The sequence below is a fragment of the Microtus pennsylvanicus genome, chromosome 5 (assembly GCF_037038515.1).
Source record: "Microtus pennsylvanicus isolate mMicPen1 chromosome 5, mMicPen1.hap1, whole genome shotgun sequence".
In the NCBI taxonomy this organism is placed as follows: Eukaryota; Metazoa; Chordata; class Mammalia; order Rodentia; family Cricetidae; genus Microtus; species Microtus pennsylvanicus.
Window position 1 is genome coordinate 31,052,312 of NC_134583.1, and position 18,099 is coordinate 31,070,410.

Below are 18,099 nucleotides of genomic sequence, written 5' to 3' on the forward strand. Positions count from 1 at the left end.
AGCTTATATCATTTGTTTCCTTTCCTTTTTCCTTTATCCCAGCCATCTTTGTCGCCCCTCTGGCCACTTCCCCCTCTCAAAACCTGGCCTCCTTTTCTTTCACTGTTACTGTGACACAAACACACACACATACATGCACACACACACACTTGCACATACACATACTCAGACTCATGCACACATACACACTTGCACATAGACATACACAGACTCATACACACATGCACATATACACATGCACACACATACACACACATACACACACATACACACACGCACACACATAAACACGTACATACACATATGCACACATACACATACAAGCACTCATACACACATACATATACACATATGCACATGCAGATACACACATGCACACGCATAAACACATACATACACATACATAAACACATGCACATACACACACTTGTACACACATACATACCCACACACAATATACAAACACAAAGATGTAAATACAATTGCTTACATCTGTTTAGTGTTGCTTGTTTGCAAGTATACAACACTCATGATTTCAGACTTGACCCCTTGGTGGTCTCTTCCCTGGAGAAAAATTATTTTTGCTTTCAGCATCCCTTAGTTTTCTTTGGGTGACCCGATTTTTGTTTTTTATCAAAATGGTGCCATTCATGTTTTTATGTCAGTCAGAGGAAGAACAAATTTTATGTGTGTGTTAAATCATTATCAGCTACTAAAATTTTTTAAGCATCTCGCCCTACATTAAACCAAATGTTATGAGCTATATTAGACAAATAGGTTAGCTAGAATAATAATCAAATCTATAGGACAGATAGTAGAAGCATATCATTAGCCAATTCAGCTGTTGACGTTAGGCAATTTACTTTAAATTAAAAGTCTATTCAAAAATCTGGAGGAAAAAGTGGTTGTAGAAATGTAACTTAGTAGAGTGCTTGCCTAGCATGCATGAAGACCTGGAATTCCTAGCTCTGTATAAACCAGGCATGGTGGTGCATGACTATAATCCCAGCACTTGGGAGGTAGAGGCTGGAAGATCAAAAACCCAAGGTTACGCTCATTGACAAAGTGAGTTGGAGGTTAGAGATATATAAAGTTCTTTCTCAACAAAACAAGCATTTTTTAGAAAAAAAAAACCATAAAAGAGAAATGAATGAAAGAAATATACAAATAGCTGGAATAGAGAAATAATTTTGATCAACTTGTCTTAGCAAAATAAGTACACTTCTGAGTCTTATGTCAATTTAGGAAATTGTCAAAACACACAAGGTGTTGTGGAAATTACTTAATGTTGATTAGGAAGCTATGTGGGTAGTTTGGGAACAAGCAGTTAAGGCTAGGACATTGGAGGTGGAGGCAGCCTTATGTAACATGATTCTTAGTGAATTCAAGGATAGCTAATGATGAGGTAGAAGGAAGCTGAGTTTGCCTCAGTGGAAGAGTTCTTGTCTTCTAAGCACAAGGCCATGGGTTCAATTCCATCCTTAGTACTAATAATAGAAAACAAAAATATTCTTTGGGGAAGGACAATGTGAGAGTTCAGCAGGTAAAGGCTCTTCCTTCCAAGGCTGGTGACCTGCATTTGATTCTTAGTGTCCATATGGAGGCGGGAAAAAACTCATTCCTACAAATTGTCCTTTGACCTACACACACATATGGTGGCATGCATGGCCCTCTTCACAAATAAATAAATAGAAATAAAAAGTAAGAAAAGTAAATGAATACAAAATAACTATTACTCAAGTGGTATTGAAGAGTTTTTATCACATTCTTGATTTGACCACTTTTGAGTACAGAATATTTTCAATACATGTCTGAAAAATGTTAAATGGGAGTTGCAATTAAAGACCCACCGAATGGAATACATATAGGTTTAAATGATTAAAACAAAAATAAGGACCAAGGTTGTCTTTCCAGATATATTAATAATTGCCTAAACAGGTTATGATTCCCCAACCTTACTCAGCACTTCAACCTTATTTGTATTCATTCATTTACAAACCTCCTGTGGGTTTATTAGAATAACATACAGGAGAATGGGTGAATACTTACAAAAACACAGAAGTTTCCAATGTAGTTACATTGATGCAAAGCTCTAATCCATGACTCATGAAAGGTGCATCATGGGAATTCCCCGCATAGCCAGAAGGCACTGCTCCACCAAAGAGTCTCCTCTTCTACAGAAATCATTTATACATTCACTATACAACCTGCGGAAAGGACCCCAGGAAGCTTGTAAGTTTCACAAATCCTTTGAGTCTTAATAAGATTCTTATGAATTTTAGCAACCTCAGAACCTTCCTTTTCCTCGTTAAGGGATGTTTGTGTTGTTCTTTTTTAAAAATGCTACAAGATCCCCGTGGCAGTAGGCAGCAGAAATGGCTGCCGATCCCAGAGCGGCGGCCCGAGCGGTGGTGGTGGTGGGCCATGTGGCTGCAGACAGCAGGCTCTGGGAGCAGCCAGTCCCAGGCAGAAATGGCTGCTGGTCCCAGAGCGGCAGCCCGAGCAGTGGTGGTGGCGGGCCATGTGGCTGCAGACAGCAGGCTCTGAGAGCAGCCAGTCCCAGGCAGAAATGGCTGCCGGTCCCAGAACTGTGGTGGTGGGCCATGTGGCAGCAGGCAGTGGACCCCAGGCAGAGATGGCTGCTGGTCCCTGAGCAATGGCTGGTTCCAGGCAGGGAGACACATGGTGGTCGGGCAGAAGACAGAAACATGGATAGACAGGACATGCAGGGTGAGGTTGAATGTTTATTCAGGGGGTTATGGAGGTGGAAGGGTGAAGGGGGGCAGGGGGGGAGAGAGAGAGAGGGAGGGGAGAGAGAGAGAGAGAGAGAGAGAGAGAGAGAGAGAGAGAGAGAGAAAGGAGAAAGACAGAGAAGGGGGAAGCAGAGAAGTAGGGAGAGAGGCAGAAGCGAAGCTGCCTCTCCGAGAGGAAGATGGAAAAAGAGAGCAAGCTCAGGCCGGAAGCTGAAGATCAACCTGCCTCAGCGGTTGGGGAGGGGAATGGGTGTGGCTTGTCTCTTAAAGGGACCAAAACCATAACATTCCTAGGTCTTCCTTATAATAAAAAGCACGCATGTCAAGGAAGCAGAAAAGGAAGGGCCCAAGATGGCGGCGGGCAGGTCAGAGGTAATAAAAGTGGGCGTGGCTTGTCCCTTAAAGCAACAGGAAAGCACAACATTCCCAGGTCTTCCTTATAATAAAAAGCAGGAGACCAGGCACCACAGCCCAAAGGAACTGGGGCAGCGAACTCTCAAGACTGCTTCCGGCTGATTGTGGGTGTCGTCTTTGGGGGAGGGCGCAAGAGAAGGCTGGGTGCTGGTCACATCCTGGCATAGCTGGTCTCTTTGCTTCTGACTGATGTCTGTGGCATGGGAATGTCTGGTGTCCCTAAGGTATTGGCAGAACAAAGAACATAGTTAAATTAAGGGAAAAAAAGTTTTAGAACCAGGGAATTGAGGGGGATGTATCTGACCTGTTTAAGGTGGATTCTTTAATTCGGCTCCCTGGAACTCACAAGAACTCCTTGGCTTTGTGAAAACAGAAGTTTTAGACATATAATGACTGTAGCATAAGAGAAACATTTGGTTTGAAATTTGTTTGGTGAGGTCACCTTGCAAAACCTCTCACCAGTTTAAAATATATGTATTATTATATATAGAAAGAGTGAACAGGAATTGGGTAATGTGGACGACTCTGATGGGCCCTATCAGAGACATGCCATTGCTCAAACACATTTAACAGAGTTAGCATGAGGAGTTTAGTGAAAACCAAGTGAAGAGGCAGGGTAAAACTAGGAGAGTGTGGTCACGTGGTCTGGCCCTCAGCCAAGATGGTGGAAAAAGTCACCTGACCCATCTGGCCCTCAGCCAAGATGGCGACCGCTACGTGTTGTCTGCTCTGTTGGTGAGCCGCCATGCCATAACAAAAAGCCGCAGAGGGGAGGGGCAAAAGGCTGGAACTGAAAAAACGGCCAACGGCCGTTTAATTTTTTTTTTTAAGGTAGTTGGGGCCATTTTGGACAGAGACTGATAAGTGTGAGGCATTTAAAGCATGAGGCCGGAGTGATAGGTCTGGATGGCTTGGCTCCCATGTCAAGGCCGTGAAAACACCCGCAAAAACTGTGGCACCTCAAGCCTACAACGAGAACGGCTCCCCGTTAAGGCGAGATGCAGATGGCACGAACACCCAGGCCCTGTGAACAGGCATCCGAGCTCACATGGGGGGTGCTATAACCTGGCTGAATCCTTTTGCCTCTCTCTCTCTCTCTCCCCCCCCTCTCTCCCTCACTCTCTCTCTTTTCCTTTATTTCTTTCTCTCCTTGTTAATAAATTCTTATATGGCTATTTCCTGTGTTTATATGTCTGACCCGCTGCCACCGCCACCGCCGCCACCGCCGGGACCTGCCGGAGTTTGCTGCCGGGCGGGGGGACCCCAGGGATATTTTTTAAGAATAAGATTTGGTGCCCCGTGACTCGGATGATTCGTCCGCCCCGGGACTTTCACCTGGGGCTGGAGTTCCGGCTTTCGGCGCCATCCGAAACTCAGCTCCCTCTGGGGCAGAATCAGGACCTGAGTACGACCACGTGTTCCATCTGCCTGGATGCAACTACTCCAAACAACAAATCAACTAATCGTGAGTGTCCCCATCTCGGCCAGCTTAACCATCTCTTTTAACCCAAGGGATTGACCTGTGAGCTCCCGGCAACCCTTCACGGATTTTAGGGATGGGGGACCTCAAACCGCGGGCTTTCAGGGCCTCGGTTGTTCCCTTCGCTGGCATTCAATTCGGCTTGTCTCCTGTGCTAAGCCTGTGCCTGAGACGGCTGGCCTTAGCCAGTCCCTCAGCTCACCCGCACCTGGAGGCCCGGGGTCTCCAGTTCTCTCTCTTTTTCTTTTTTCATTCCGTTTCTTCCTTCTTTTCGTTGTAAGTGCTGCTACGGGGCAGCACGCCGCTAAGGTGCGTCCTGACCTTGGCTGAATCCCTCCTGCCCAGGAATCCCTCTCCTGTCAGAGGCTCGAGTCGATTCAGCCAGGTTATAGCACCCCCCCTATGGAATCGGATGCCTTTTCATAGGGCCTGGGTGTTCGTGCCATCTGCATCTCGCCTTAACGGGGAGCCGTTCTCGTTGTAGGCTTGAGGTGCCACGGTTTTTGCGGGTGTTTTCACGGCCTTGACATGGGAGCCAAGCCATCCAGACCTATCACTCCGGCCTCATGCTTTAATGCCTTACACTTACACAGCCGTTTTTTCGGTTCCAGCCTTTTGCCCCTCCCCTCTGCGGCTTTTTGTTATGGCATGGCGGCTCACCAACAGAGCAGACAACACGTGGCAGTCGCCATCTTGGCTGAAGGCCAGATGGGTCAGGTGACTTTTTCCGGCATCTTGGCTGAGGGCCAGACCACGTGACCACACTCTCCCGGTTTTACTCCCAGTTTTACCCTGCCTTCTCACCCGGTTTTCACTAAAATCCTCCTGTTAACTCTGTTACATGTGCTTTGAGCAATGGCATGTCTCTGATAGGGCCCATCAGAGTTGTCCACTTGCCCAATTCCTGTACACTCTTTCTATACATAATAATACATATATTTTAAACTGCTATGTACCTTTAAGTCTCTTAAGCTGTTCTCTACCATTGTCAGTTCTGCCACTAACCTTATATTACAAGCAGTTTTTTACCTCTATCTGCCTTTTTACAAATGTAAATCTTACCTGTTGAGAGCCAGTGCTGTCAAGCTCAGACCCAACTTTCTAAACGAATTCTATACTATAGTTATACCTGATAAACAGCCCTCAACTGATCAGAGATCTGGGGAATGTGATATTTAAGTATTTAATTTTTAAAAACTTTTCACAACAATAAAAAAGAGACAGGTTGGCTCCTAGCAGCAGCTCTCTGCTCCCTCCAAAGAAGTCAGAAGACAGACACACGCAGAACAACGTCCTTCTGCAGACTGCAGAGCGCTGACCATTGGGCAAACCTGCCTTTCATCTGAAGTAAAGACCTCTAGACGTGGACGGAATCACTGGAATCGACATCCTAGCTGCTCAGGTCAAGGTAGGCCTGTCTTCCTACAGATTTCTTAGCCCACAGGATATCCTGGAGCCTGGCAGGCCCTGCGCTAAACAGCAAAGTTCAAGTGCAACCTTCAGCGACCATGGAGGACCCAAAAAGAGTAGCTCTGGGTGCCAACCAAGTAAGTTCTCTGTTATTTTCTAATCAGTAACTCAAGTAAAATCTTATCCTTCTCAAAGATCTCTGACAGTTTGACAGCTGAGAGGTTTTGCAAGGTGACCTCACCAAACAAATTTCAAACCAAATTTATCTCTTATGCTACAGTCATTATGTGTCTAAAACTTCTGTTTTCACAAATCCAAGGAGTTCTCGTGAGTTCCAGGGAGCCGAATTAAAGAATCCATCTTAAACAGGTCAGATACCCCCTCAATCCCCTGGTCCTAAAATTTTTTTCCCCTTAATTTAACTTTGTTCTTTGTTCTGCCAATACCTTAAACAGGGTAAGAGATACCAGACATTTCCATGCCACAACATCGGTCAAAAGCAAAGAGACCAGCTATGCCAGGATGTTCCCAGTACCCAGCCTTCTCTCGCCCCCCCCAAAGACAACGCCCACAATCAGCCGGAAGCAGTCTTGAGAATTCGCCGCCCCAATTCCTTCAAACTGGAGTGTCTAATTCGCTTTTTATTAAAAGCAAGATGTGGGAATATTGTTCTTTTGGTCCCTGCCCTAGCCACGCCCACTCCTTTTAACTCCTGACCCCCGCCCCCCCTCGCTCTCTTTCTGCTTTTTCTCTCACACGGGGCTTTTGCCTCTCTCTCTCTTTCTCCCCCCCCTCTCTCTCCCTCACTCTCTCTCTTTTCCTTTATTTCTTTCTCTCCTTGTTAATAAATTCTTATATGGCTATTTCCTGTGTTTGTATGTCTGACCCGCCGCCACCGCCACCGCTGCCACCGCCGGGACCCGCCGGAGTTTGCTGCCGGGCGGGGGGACCCCAGGGATATTTTTTAAGAATAAGAGTTTGAATCCAAAGGAAATAGTTACAGGACACCTTGTAAGGTAGGATTCTTGATAAATAGAAACAAGGAGGACTAGTGAAGAGCTGCCACATCACTCAGCTACCCGGGCTTACTGTTGGCTACCTGTGTTAATGAGGAGGAGTATTTTTGGAAGTTGGTGAACACAACAATGCAAACATGCTTGGTGCTTTCACAGTGTTACACTACAGCAGTTTAAGACACCGTGTATGTTTGCTTCCAATATACCCTTGAGAGTTAAAAAGTGAATCAACCTCTGATATTAGTTAATAAATATGGATCTCTACTTCCGATTTCACAAAGAAATCTTCAAGTTTGTTGTCTCAAAATGAAAAGGAACACGATAAGTACCATTTGAAGTATGTTACTCAGGCAAAATGTACAGCAGTCTTAGATTAGTTTTGGTGACTCCTATATTCCTTTTATCTTGATTTCTGAGTTCCATTTTTTTAAAAAAAATATTTCCTTTTTAGTCACAGTCCAGCTGGTCTTGGTGAGCTCCCAATAGATCAGCCCCACTGTCTCCGTGTGTGGGTGCACCCCTTGTGGTCCTGACTTTGCTCATGTTCTCCCTCCTTCTGCTCCTCATTGGGACCTTGGGAGCACAGTCCGGTGCTCCAGTGTGGGTCTCTGTCTCTATCTCCATCCATCACCAGATGAAGGTTCTATGGTGATATGCAAGATATTCATCAGTATGGCTATAGGATAGGGTCATTTCAGGTTCCCTATCCTCAGCTGCCCCAGGAACTAACTGGGGACATCACCCTGGGCACCTGGGAGCCCCTCTAGGTCCAAGTCTCTTGCCAACCCTAAGATGGCTCCCTTAATTAAGATATGTGCTTCCCTGCTCCCCTATCCAACCTTCCTTTATCCCAATCAACCCGTTTCCCCAAGTTCCCCCCATCCTCCCCTTGACTGAAAAAGCATGGGATAAAACTGGACTCTCTGAATATGGCGGACAATGAGGGCTGCTGAGAAGCCAAGGACAACGGCACTGGGTCTTGATCCTACTTCATGTTCTGGCTTTGTGGGAACCTAACCAGTTTGGATGTTCACCTTCCTAGACCAGGATGGAGGGGGGAGGACTTTGGACTTTCCACAGGGCAGGGAACCCTGACTGCTCTTCATACTGGAGAGGGAGGGAGAGAGGAGTTGGGGCAGGGGGAGAGGAGTGGGAGGAGGGGGAGGGAAATGGGAGGCTGGGAGGAGGCGAAAATTTTTTTCTTCAATAAAAATAATAATAATAATAAAAATTCTTAAATTTCTCTTTTAGAATAAATAGACAGTGATAGACAAATTGCTGTACCATACACACAGAGATGGGAGGATTACTCGTGGGAGCTGGTTCTCTCCTAACACCCGATGAATTCTGCAGATTGAGAACTCAGGTCTTCTGGCTTTGTTGCAAGTGCCTTTACTCATTGAGTCATTTCGTTGTCCCTTGATTTAATGGTTTCTTAATAGAATGCAATCTAGACATTAATTAATGAGATCTAAGTTATAAACATCCTTTGAATCAGTGACATAATGGGGGAGGTTTATTAAGCTTTTTTAATAATTTTTTAAAATACTATTTCAAAAATAGCTTAAGTGTAGGATTTTTGTAAAATTTTATTGAACAAAATTTTAGTAAGAATTTTGGAAACAGTATTTTAAAACATATTTATCATCCTGAGTCATCTTGCTTTTTGATTTATATTTGAACCATAATCATTTGTCCTTCTGGAAGCAATATATGAAAAATGGAAAGTACTTAAAATCACACTGCTTTGTTAGGCAAAAAGCGACAATTTATCTTAGCTAGACTTGATAAAAAATCCCCTTCTAAGCCACTTATTATTTATAGCATAACTTTTCTTACATAGTGTACACTACAAAGTATAGAAGTTAAGTTAATGTATTTATGTGGCATACTTTTTTTTTGCTGAAATTCAGACTCATATGGGCAAGAGGAAGAAATGACTAGAAACAACATTTCATCATGGACATGATAATTTATGGAAACCTGGTAAAAATTACTAAAGAACTAAATTCACATTTATTTTATAAAATCTATTATTTCAACTACATATTTTTAGTTCTTTTATTATCCATGTCTTATTCATCATCAGAATACTATCAGTTATTCTGAGAATGTCCTGTTTCCCTTACAGTTAATTGTCATCTATTCTTAATATTCCTCATGACATTCTCCTTAATAATTGTTAGAAAATGGGATATTTGTTATGGATAGTAATGAGTATAGTAAAGATTAAAAAAGAAAGCAATACATAGGTAAACTGGACCAGAAGAAAAGTAAAACCATCCCAGAGAATCTCACTCCATTGCCTCCCACCCACCTTTTTTAACTCTAGTGTCTGTTACTTTGAGATTAGAAATGAAAAATAGTGTTGCTATATACCACAAAATCAGTTTCTCCTTTTCTTCTTTTTAAAAAATAATTATATAAATCTCACATATTTCAAGTCAAAAAGTCTTCCAAAGATTTTTAGACTTTGTCTAATTTTTTCATTTGATATTTTATAGGAGTAGGCTATTTTAACATATGTTTTTTGTGTGAGATCTTCCTTATGTGGAGGCTTTCCTCCTTTATTGTTTAATAAATATTTTCTTATAACATCATTGTTTTAAATTCCATCTCCTCAATATGACGATTTTCAAAGCTTAACATCATAAAAAAAAGCTAGTGTCTCCACGATAGTCTCATGTTATTTAACAAAGAGGAGACTACCAGCCACAATTTATCTGATTTCTAAGTGGCCTTGACAATGGTGGTTAGCCTGCTTCCCGGAGGCAATATTGCTGTTTTTGCTCGCTGCAAAAGAGAGGATTTTCTTTAGATCTCCTCTGTACAATGTCACAGATCTGTCAGTTGAGCAAAGCCACATGTGAAGTAACTCGGAGTTTTAAAAAATAGTATTTTTGTCATTGACTATGGGCGATACTACTTCCTCTTTGTTGTTATTATGGCTGCTAGTTTGTATCTCACTCTTAGGCTCAATAAACTTGGAATCAGCTTACTGAACTAAACTTCTTTACTATGGCTTTCTAGAGTAAGCCCTGACATGGAAACAAGCAATTACTAGGGGAGACATTTCTTAGTTTCCATTATATAGAGGTGTAGGGAGAAATTAAGTTTATCCAAAGAATTTATGGACACTAACTGTGCAGTTCTGCACTAAATCAAAAATGTGTATCAAGCCAAATGGTAAGAATGCTCAAGAGATTGAAATAAATTAATTAATTAATTAAGCAAACTGAGTAAATAAATAGATAAACGGAATACCTAGTGTGTTCAGGGAAAAAAAGATTTTTGTCAGGAGTTGAAATAAAAGTCTAAAATGTTAGCTTTCATTATCTCAAAGAGGCTAGTATTTTGGACAAAAGTATTGCTGGAGTCCCTAAAATTTAAGTTTATTTTTAAAATTTTACATACATGGATATTATCACCATGAGAAGCAAATGAGATAGCATGCTGCAGCTATCTAGGTTAGTGCATGAGAAGCCAATGTCACTTCTCTCTCTTCTGTTCCAGTTAAGTCTATGCTCATCTATTGTATGGTTTTCCTCAGTCATTTTCACACATAAGTGCAATTTATCTCTTTAGTGTGTTTCTCAATTCCAGTCAGCTCAAATTTTACCTACTGCATTATTATTTTGTATATTCTAAAGTTTGATCTGTGTGTGTGTGAGAGAGAGAGAGACAGAGACAGAGAGAGAGAAAAAGACAGACAGAGAGAGAGAAAGAGAGAGAGAGAAAGAGAGAGAGAGAATTTTATATTTTCTTACTTGCTATTTTGAACAGGTTGATTTCAAGTGCGATGCCTTTAACATATTCCAATAATTCCATCACCTGTTTGGGTTTCACACTCCATTTATTTGTTTTTCCTTTTTCCAACAGGGTTATATTCTTGATTATTGGCAAGTCTAGTTATAGCTGCAATAGGTCAGATATGAGTTTCACTTAACTGAATCCACATGCTTCTTTACCTCTACACATATTCTTGTTTTTTGTTCTTGGAAAAGTGGTAAAACAATTTAGAAACTATTGTATCATTTCACATCATTCTGTAATGATCCATTAGGTAGTGCTAGATCAGAGTTAGAGGAAATAGTTTACCAAGATCAAGCACAACCTAACCTCAAGTCTACTTTAGCCAGGATATGTGGGCATCATGATATTTTTGAATCTGATTGATGAAACTGGGCATTGTTCCTAGAGCTTTTGAATGTTGCATCTCTGGTAACTATCTCAACTATCCCTTCGCATGAACATTTGATTGATATTCAACAGAATGTTACACAAGGGTTTCTTCAGCACCAGATTTCACTTTCTGCATGGCTTTCTCATCTGCAATTCTTTCTTCCATGATGGTTAGACACCTTACCCTGGATCAGTTCCAACTCCACAGACCACTGAACTCATCAGCGTGTCACTGGTATTCCTCATCTTTGTGTCACAGCATTAAGGTAAATGAGAATATTCCTGAAAGCCCCTTGAGAATGATTATTTTTTATTGAATGATGCTTGGGATCTTAAAATATATATGTTATTTTATTAGGGGCTTTTCAAGGGTGAAGACAAACTGCTTGACCTATTACTTCATTTTGATAAGTAATACAATTTAGAACAAGGGCACTCAAAAATGTTCATTGCTTCTCTATTCATAATAGACAGAAACTGTAAACAAACGTGGTGTCATTCAATACATGAATGTTTAGAGAAAATGTTATACATTTATACACTGGAGTATTACTCATATGATAAAAAATGATATCATGAAAATTTCAGGCAAATTGATGAAACTAGAAAAACAAAAAACAAAACATCCCTCACCATGCACTCCAGCCCCAGAAAGACAAATATAATATGCATTCACTTACATGTAGCTGTCAAGTCAATGATAATCATATTACAATCCACAGAATCAAAGAATAGGTGTAGAGTAAGTGGAGAGAGAGTACAGACAGGTCTTTTTAGGAAAGAGAAATAGAAGATAGTTATGGGTGGATATGGAAGATGAATAGGAATCAAGGGAGGGGAGGAGATAGGTGAGGGAATAAAGGGAGATACAGCAAAAATTATGTCCATTTGAGGAATAGTATGCAAACCTGAAAGAGTAGAAGTGCATACATACATGAAGGCAAACTGAAGCAAATGAACAAATAATGAGGGAAACAATGTCCCAACTGGCCATCTCTTGTCACCAAATGTAGCTTTTTCTCCCAGAATAGTTTTACATCTAGTTGAGTTGTTGACTAAAGGGATTCAATGGGAATCACCAAACAACCAGATTATTGCCAAGACAATATATTGCTCTCCACAAATGAACAACCGAAAACAACACCTACAGAACTCATTGAACTTGGAGAAGTTGAGCTGGTGTGTATCTAGAGCCTTCACCCCTATGTTCTGATGTCCTTGGTACAGAAAGGTACTCAGCACACTATCAAAAGAGAAATGAAAAAAACCAAGCCAGTCCCAAGCACTTCATTCTACAGTGGTGTCTTACATGTAAGATGAGTTAGGGAAATGATGGCACAAACCTTGTGAGAGTAAACAACTAATATCTGATTTGACATAAGACCCACTCTGTGAGATAGAACCCATACCTGCTTTGGTGACCAAGAACCAAAGACTAGATAGACCAGAGACCTGGGGTGGACCCATATAAGATAATTCTAAAAAATAAAAGAAAGAAAAATAGCAATAAAATGACTCCTGTGACATTCTGCTAAACCCCTAAATCTTGCTCAGGTATCATCAGAGAAGCTTCCTACCGCAGCAGATGGGAACAAATAGACAGACCACAGCCAGGCATTATGTAGAGAGTGAGAGACCTTAGAACACTCAGCCCTAAATGGGATGTTTCTATCAAACCCCTCCCCTCTCATCTCTGGGAACCTAACAGAAGAGGAGCTGGAATGAGTGTAAGAGCCATAGGGGATGGAGAGCCCCAAGGAAACAAGGTCTTCTAAACACAATACCAGCAACGTACATATGAATCCCAGAATCTGAGGAAGACTTCACAGGGCCTGCAGGGATCTGCACCAGGTCCTCTGCTTATCTATTATGGTTTCCATTTTAATCTTTTAATGGGATGTCTGAGTGTGTGAACTAGTGGATTTGATTCTTGTGCCTTCTCCTAGGCTCTTTTCCTTCTTTTAGCTCCTCTTGTCCAACTCCTGTGTGATAATTTCTGTTTTACTTTACTTTGTTATATTATGTTATTAACCTTTAGAAGCTTGTTTTTTTTTCTTACTTAATGAGAGATAGAAAGGGAGAGGGTATGTATGAGAGGGGGAAAGTACAATCAGCATATATCATCAGAAAACAATCTATTTTCAATCAAAGGGAAAATAAAAGAAATGGATTTTAGAAGCAGGTAATTTAGTTAATAAAGTGTTTTTGGACACTTTCTGTGGTACTGTGTTATAAAAATCATTCTGTCTAGTACATAAATTCTACAGGAAGGGAGAAAGGGAGAGGGAAAAAGAGAGAGGGAGAAAAGATAGCAGATTCCTGGATCCTAGCACTTTGGTGAATTCTAAAGAATCTGAAATACATGGGGTGCTTGCCTTCAAAAATTGTGTGGCATGGAAAGGCAAAATAAAAGAACCATGAAGAGCGGAAAGCTGGATTTTAGAATGCATCCCGAACAAAACAACTTAAAAAATACATTTTTATTTATGTGCACATATGTGTGCCTATATATGTGTGCGTATACGAAAGGTAGTAAGTGCCTGTAGAAAGAAGTAAAGATCTTCAGATTCATGTGGATCCAAATATACAGGAAATTAACCAAATGCTTGATGTTGGTGCTGGGAGCTGATCTTTGGTTCTCCACAAAGGCAGCAAGTGATCTTAAGCACTAAGCAACCTCTCCAGCCCCAGCATTTATCTTTAAATCTATGAAAGAAAGAACAGATTCATACATCCATTAAGACAAATGGTAGAGAAGGAGAAACTTCTGATCATGAATACAACAAAGAGAATAGGAAATCTTAGAGAGGAGGATTGGGGAGGAAAGAGGGAAGCTTGAGAGATGGGGAGAAGGTGGGAATGGAGAAGAAAAGTAGTAGGAAAATGGGGGGAGTAAAGGAGAAGGGAGAGAAAGAGAGAGGGAGAGAGAGAGAGGGAAAGGGGGGGGAGCAAACACAAGTTGGCCAAGTGGCTTCTGGATATTCTAGTTCACACAACCGAGAGCCCTGTGACTTCTCTTATCAACTGCTTTATATTCACATGTGGAGAGCCAAGAAACTGCTTGCAATGAAGTTACTGTCAACAGTATTACAGATTAAACCAACATAAGCAGAGGAAAAGAGGAAGTCTGATTGATGTGGATGTCAACCAAAGGTCCTCAGACTGAACTGGCAGAAGCAACTTGAAGTTCCCTCTTTGCATTCACAAATATGCACAGGGGAAATCTAGCAGAAGTGAGAAGGGACCCAACCTTTTCAAACTTTGTACAGTTCTGTCTAAGGAAAATGGCTGAAGCCCACACCAAATATAGTGCAAAACATACTAGGATGAGGGATTAAAAAATGTCATTTTCTTAGTAATGAAGAAATGTCGATATGGCTTTGACTCTTTTGTCTTTCTCTGTGTTTGTTATATTCTCTCCTAATCTAATATCCCATATCTAGGCAGAAAGGATGATTCTAAAAGTATCACAATATCAGAAATATATACTAAAGGAGCTGGATAAATGGCTTGCTTGTTGAGATCCCTCCTTGTTCAGTTCCCAGCATCCACATGGCACCTACCAACTTTATATAACTCTAGTTCCAAGGGATTTAAAACCCACTTCTAACATTTGTAAGGAACAGACATGCAAACAGTGCACAGACATACTTGCCACCAAAACATTCAACCCCTAACCCATACACAAATAAAATAATAAAAATATCATACTCTAAAATCACAGAAAACAATAGTAGGAGAACAATATGGTTACTAATACAAAAGGATTATGCAGATCAGTAGAATATAACAGAGAACCTATAAATAAACTCAAAGATGTCAAAAACATACTTTAAAAACTCAGTAAATATCACTGAAAAAGTACAGATTTGAAAACGTTGGAGAATGAAACGCTAATCCAAATACTACTGAAATCAGTACGGAGGGCTTATGAATACTACAAGTGCAATTATGTGGTGATAACATTTTGAATATATACCTGAAGGATACCAATCTTAAAAGAATCTAGATCATTATGCTCACATTCATTTCTGTTGCTGTACTCCCCAGTTATGGAACCATTCTAGAGGTCCATTGATAGATAAAGAGTGTCATACCACTATACTAGAGTTTTATTTAGATTTTAAGAAGAGTGAAAACATACCAGTCTTTGTTACTTTTCTGTGGCTGTGAAAAGATACCATTAACAAATAGTCTTTTAAAAGGAAGCTTTCAGTGGGAGGTTTGCTTACAGTTTCAGAGGGTGAGCCCATGACCCTTATGGCAGGGAGCATGATTGCAGGAACGCAGGCATGGCATTTGAGAAGACACTGAGAACTTACATCTGACCTACATGTAAGAAGCAGAGAGAGGGAGAGAGAACTGGAGAGAGAGTGAGCAAGAGAAGGAGAGAGGGTGGACAAGAGAGGGAGAGAGGGAGAGAGAGTAGACAAGAGTGAGAGGGAGAGAGAGAGAGAGAGAGAGAGAGAGAGAGAGAGAGAGAGAGAGAGAGAAGCTCAAAGCCTGTACCCTATGCCACATCCCTCCAACAAGGTTATACCTTATAATCCTTCCCAAAGAGTATCACCAACTGGGGACCAAGCACTCAAATATTGTAGCTCATAGGGGCCCTTCTCATTCAAACTACCACAATATCATTTCAAGAAAATTATGTTACTGCAGATCATCATGTTAAGGACACTAAACCAGCTGTAGATAAATAAGTAACACATGTTATCTCTCAAATGTAGAATTTATAATTAAAAAGTATATGAAAGAGGAAGGGCAGTTTTTGGAACATGTAGGGTCTGGGAAGTGAGATTTGAGAGATCGATCAGAGTTAAATAGAATCAAAGTACATTATATACACATGTGAGAATGTAATTAAATCTGTTTCTTACAACTACAAATTTATTCTTTAATTACTAGTTATTCTCCCACATTGCAGGTGAAATAATTAAAGTGTTTTTCAAGGTTAATTAAAGGATCAAGACTTCAAATCCAGCCAGAGTCCATTTACTTCACTTTTAGTTATTATACCCAAGATACATATCATTTCATGAGCGCATACATTGTCTAAACACAGAAAAACTGATGCAATGTAACAAAAATCATCAACAAATTACCGCAGAGACTCCTGTGAAAACACAGAAGGACCTACTACAAAAGTGGAGATGGTAACCCAGGCTCAGAAAGGCAGGTACTGCATTTTCTATGTCCTATGGATCCTAATTATCAGTGCTCATACAAATATTCATATTTTTAGTATGGGTGTGAATTCAGAACATGTGAGTAGAAAGAGAACCATGAGTCAAGAAAAGAGAACTGAATGGAGGATGTCATAGAACCATGTGACATATAAGCCATAGAGAGGTGAGTGGGGGTTGAAGAGGATAGGGGTCAGGAATGAGACAAAAGGGTAGCAAAGAGGATTAACTAAAAAATGTATTAGAGCATGCTATGGTAAAACCAAACGGTTTTTTTGGTCAAAACAATATTCAAATATAAAAATATGAAAAGTTCAAATGAAGTTAGGAATGGACGGGCAGGGTAGAGAAAGAAGTATGCTGAAAGATGACTAACATTATAGGCCTTCTGAAAAAGTCATCTGAAAGCCTACTACTATTGAATACGCACGCATGCATACTCGTGTGCACACATTCGTGTGCAATGTGTGTGCAAGTAAGTGTGTGTATAAAGGAGTTTATGGAATAATAATGTTATGGGTTGCAATACCCCAACTGCACATAGTATAATACTAAATAACTGTTCTCTAGTACCAAGAATGGGTTACATGTTTCTGAGTTTTTGCCTAGTAGAGTCCAAACATTACATGCTATTGACAATTTTATTAGTTACACCCTCGGATTAACAATAAGATTCTATCACTGAAGATACTGCAGGTTTATGTCATATAAACTACTATGGCATATAAGACAAGGATTCTAAACCAATGGCCTAACATGAAGCAAAGAATCAGAAAGTTATAGAGTTTAATGGGGACAAGGCTTAGCTTTTGTTTTTGCTGTTGTCTATTTGTGTTTTGTTTGTTTGTTTGTTTTTACTTTTTTTTCTATGATCTAGTAAACCTGGGAAGTACTAGGACTTCTTATACTACCAAATATGTGGATGTGATTCAATATTTATTGTAGGGTGTAACTTTCCTGTGCATCATCATCACATTGATGTGAGGAAGTCCATCAGATAACCAGCTTAAAAGGTGGAACTCTTTACTTTGCCTCCTCAGGGTGTGAGAGATTTTGGTTCAAGGTCAGTTCACTCTACTGCTTTTGTGCTGTGTCAAGTCAGAAAACATGGAGAAAATCATGATTAAATAAAGCTGTTAGGAATTTTCCTAATGTAAAAATCTCAATCAAGCCAAATCACAACAAGCCAAATTAAAAGTTTCCAGGTTTAATGGGATTTCTGCGCTCTTGGGTGGGATGGGGGAGAGGGGGAGGAAAGAGACCACGAGGAAACTTTCTGGGGAAGCAGTTTAAATGTTTAAATAGACTGGGGGAGTGGTCAAGATTTTGACTGGCTTTCTTGACCCTCCTCTGGGGAAAGGTCAAGGCTTGTCATGTACAGGGATCAGTCCTCCAAAGATGGAGGCCAGAGACCTGGACTTAAAAAAACTGCATGTCTTTGGTTTGCATGGGAAGCAAGGAGAATAATGGAGGCCTGGGACCCAAAATCTCATTCAAGGGAACACTCGGAATGAATAACATCCTTTAACTAAGTGTTACCCTGTAACATCTATCTTTTCCTTAGAGATCAGCAAGCTGAGACTTGTCTTTACTCACAGATCATTGAAAGTGATCCAAACTGTAGCAATAATTAATCTGTTCTAAGCATCTCACTTAAT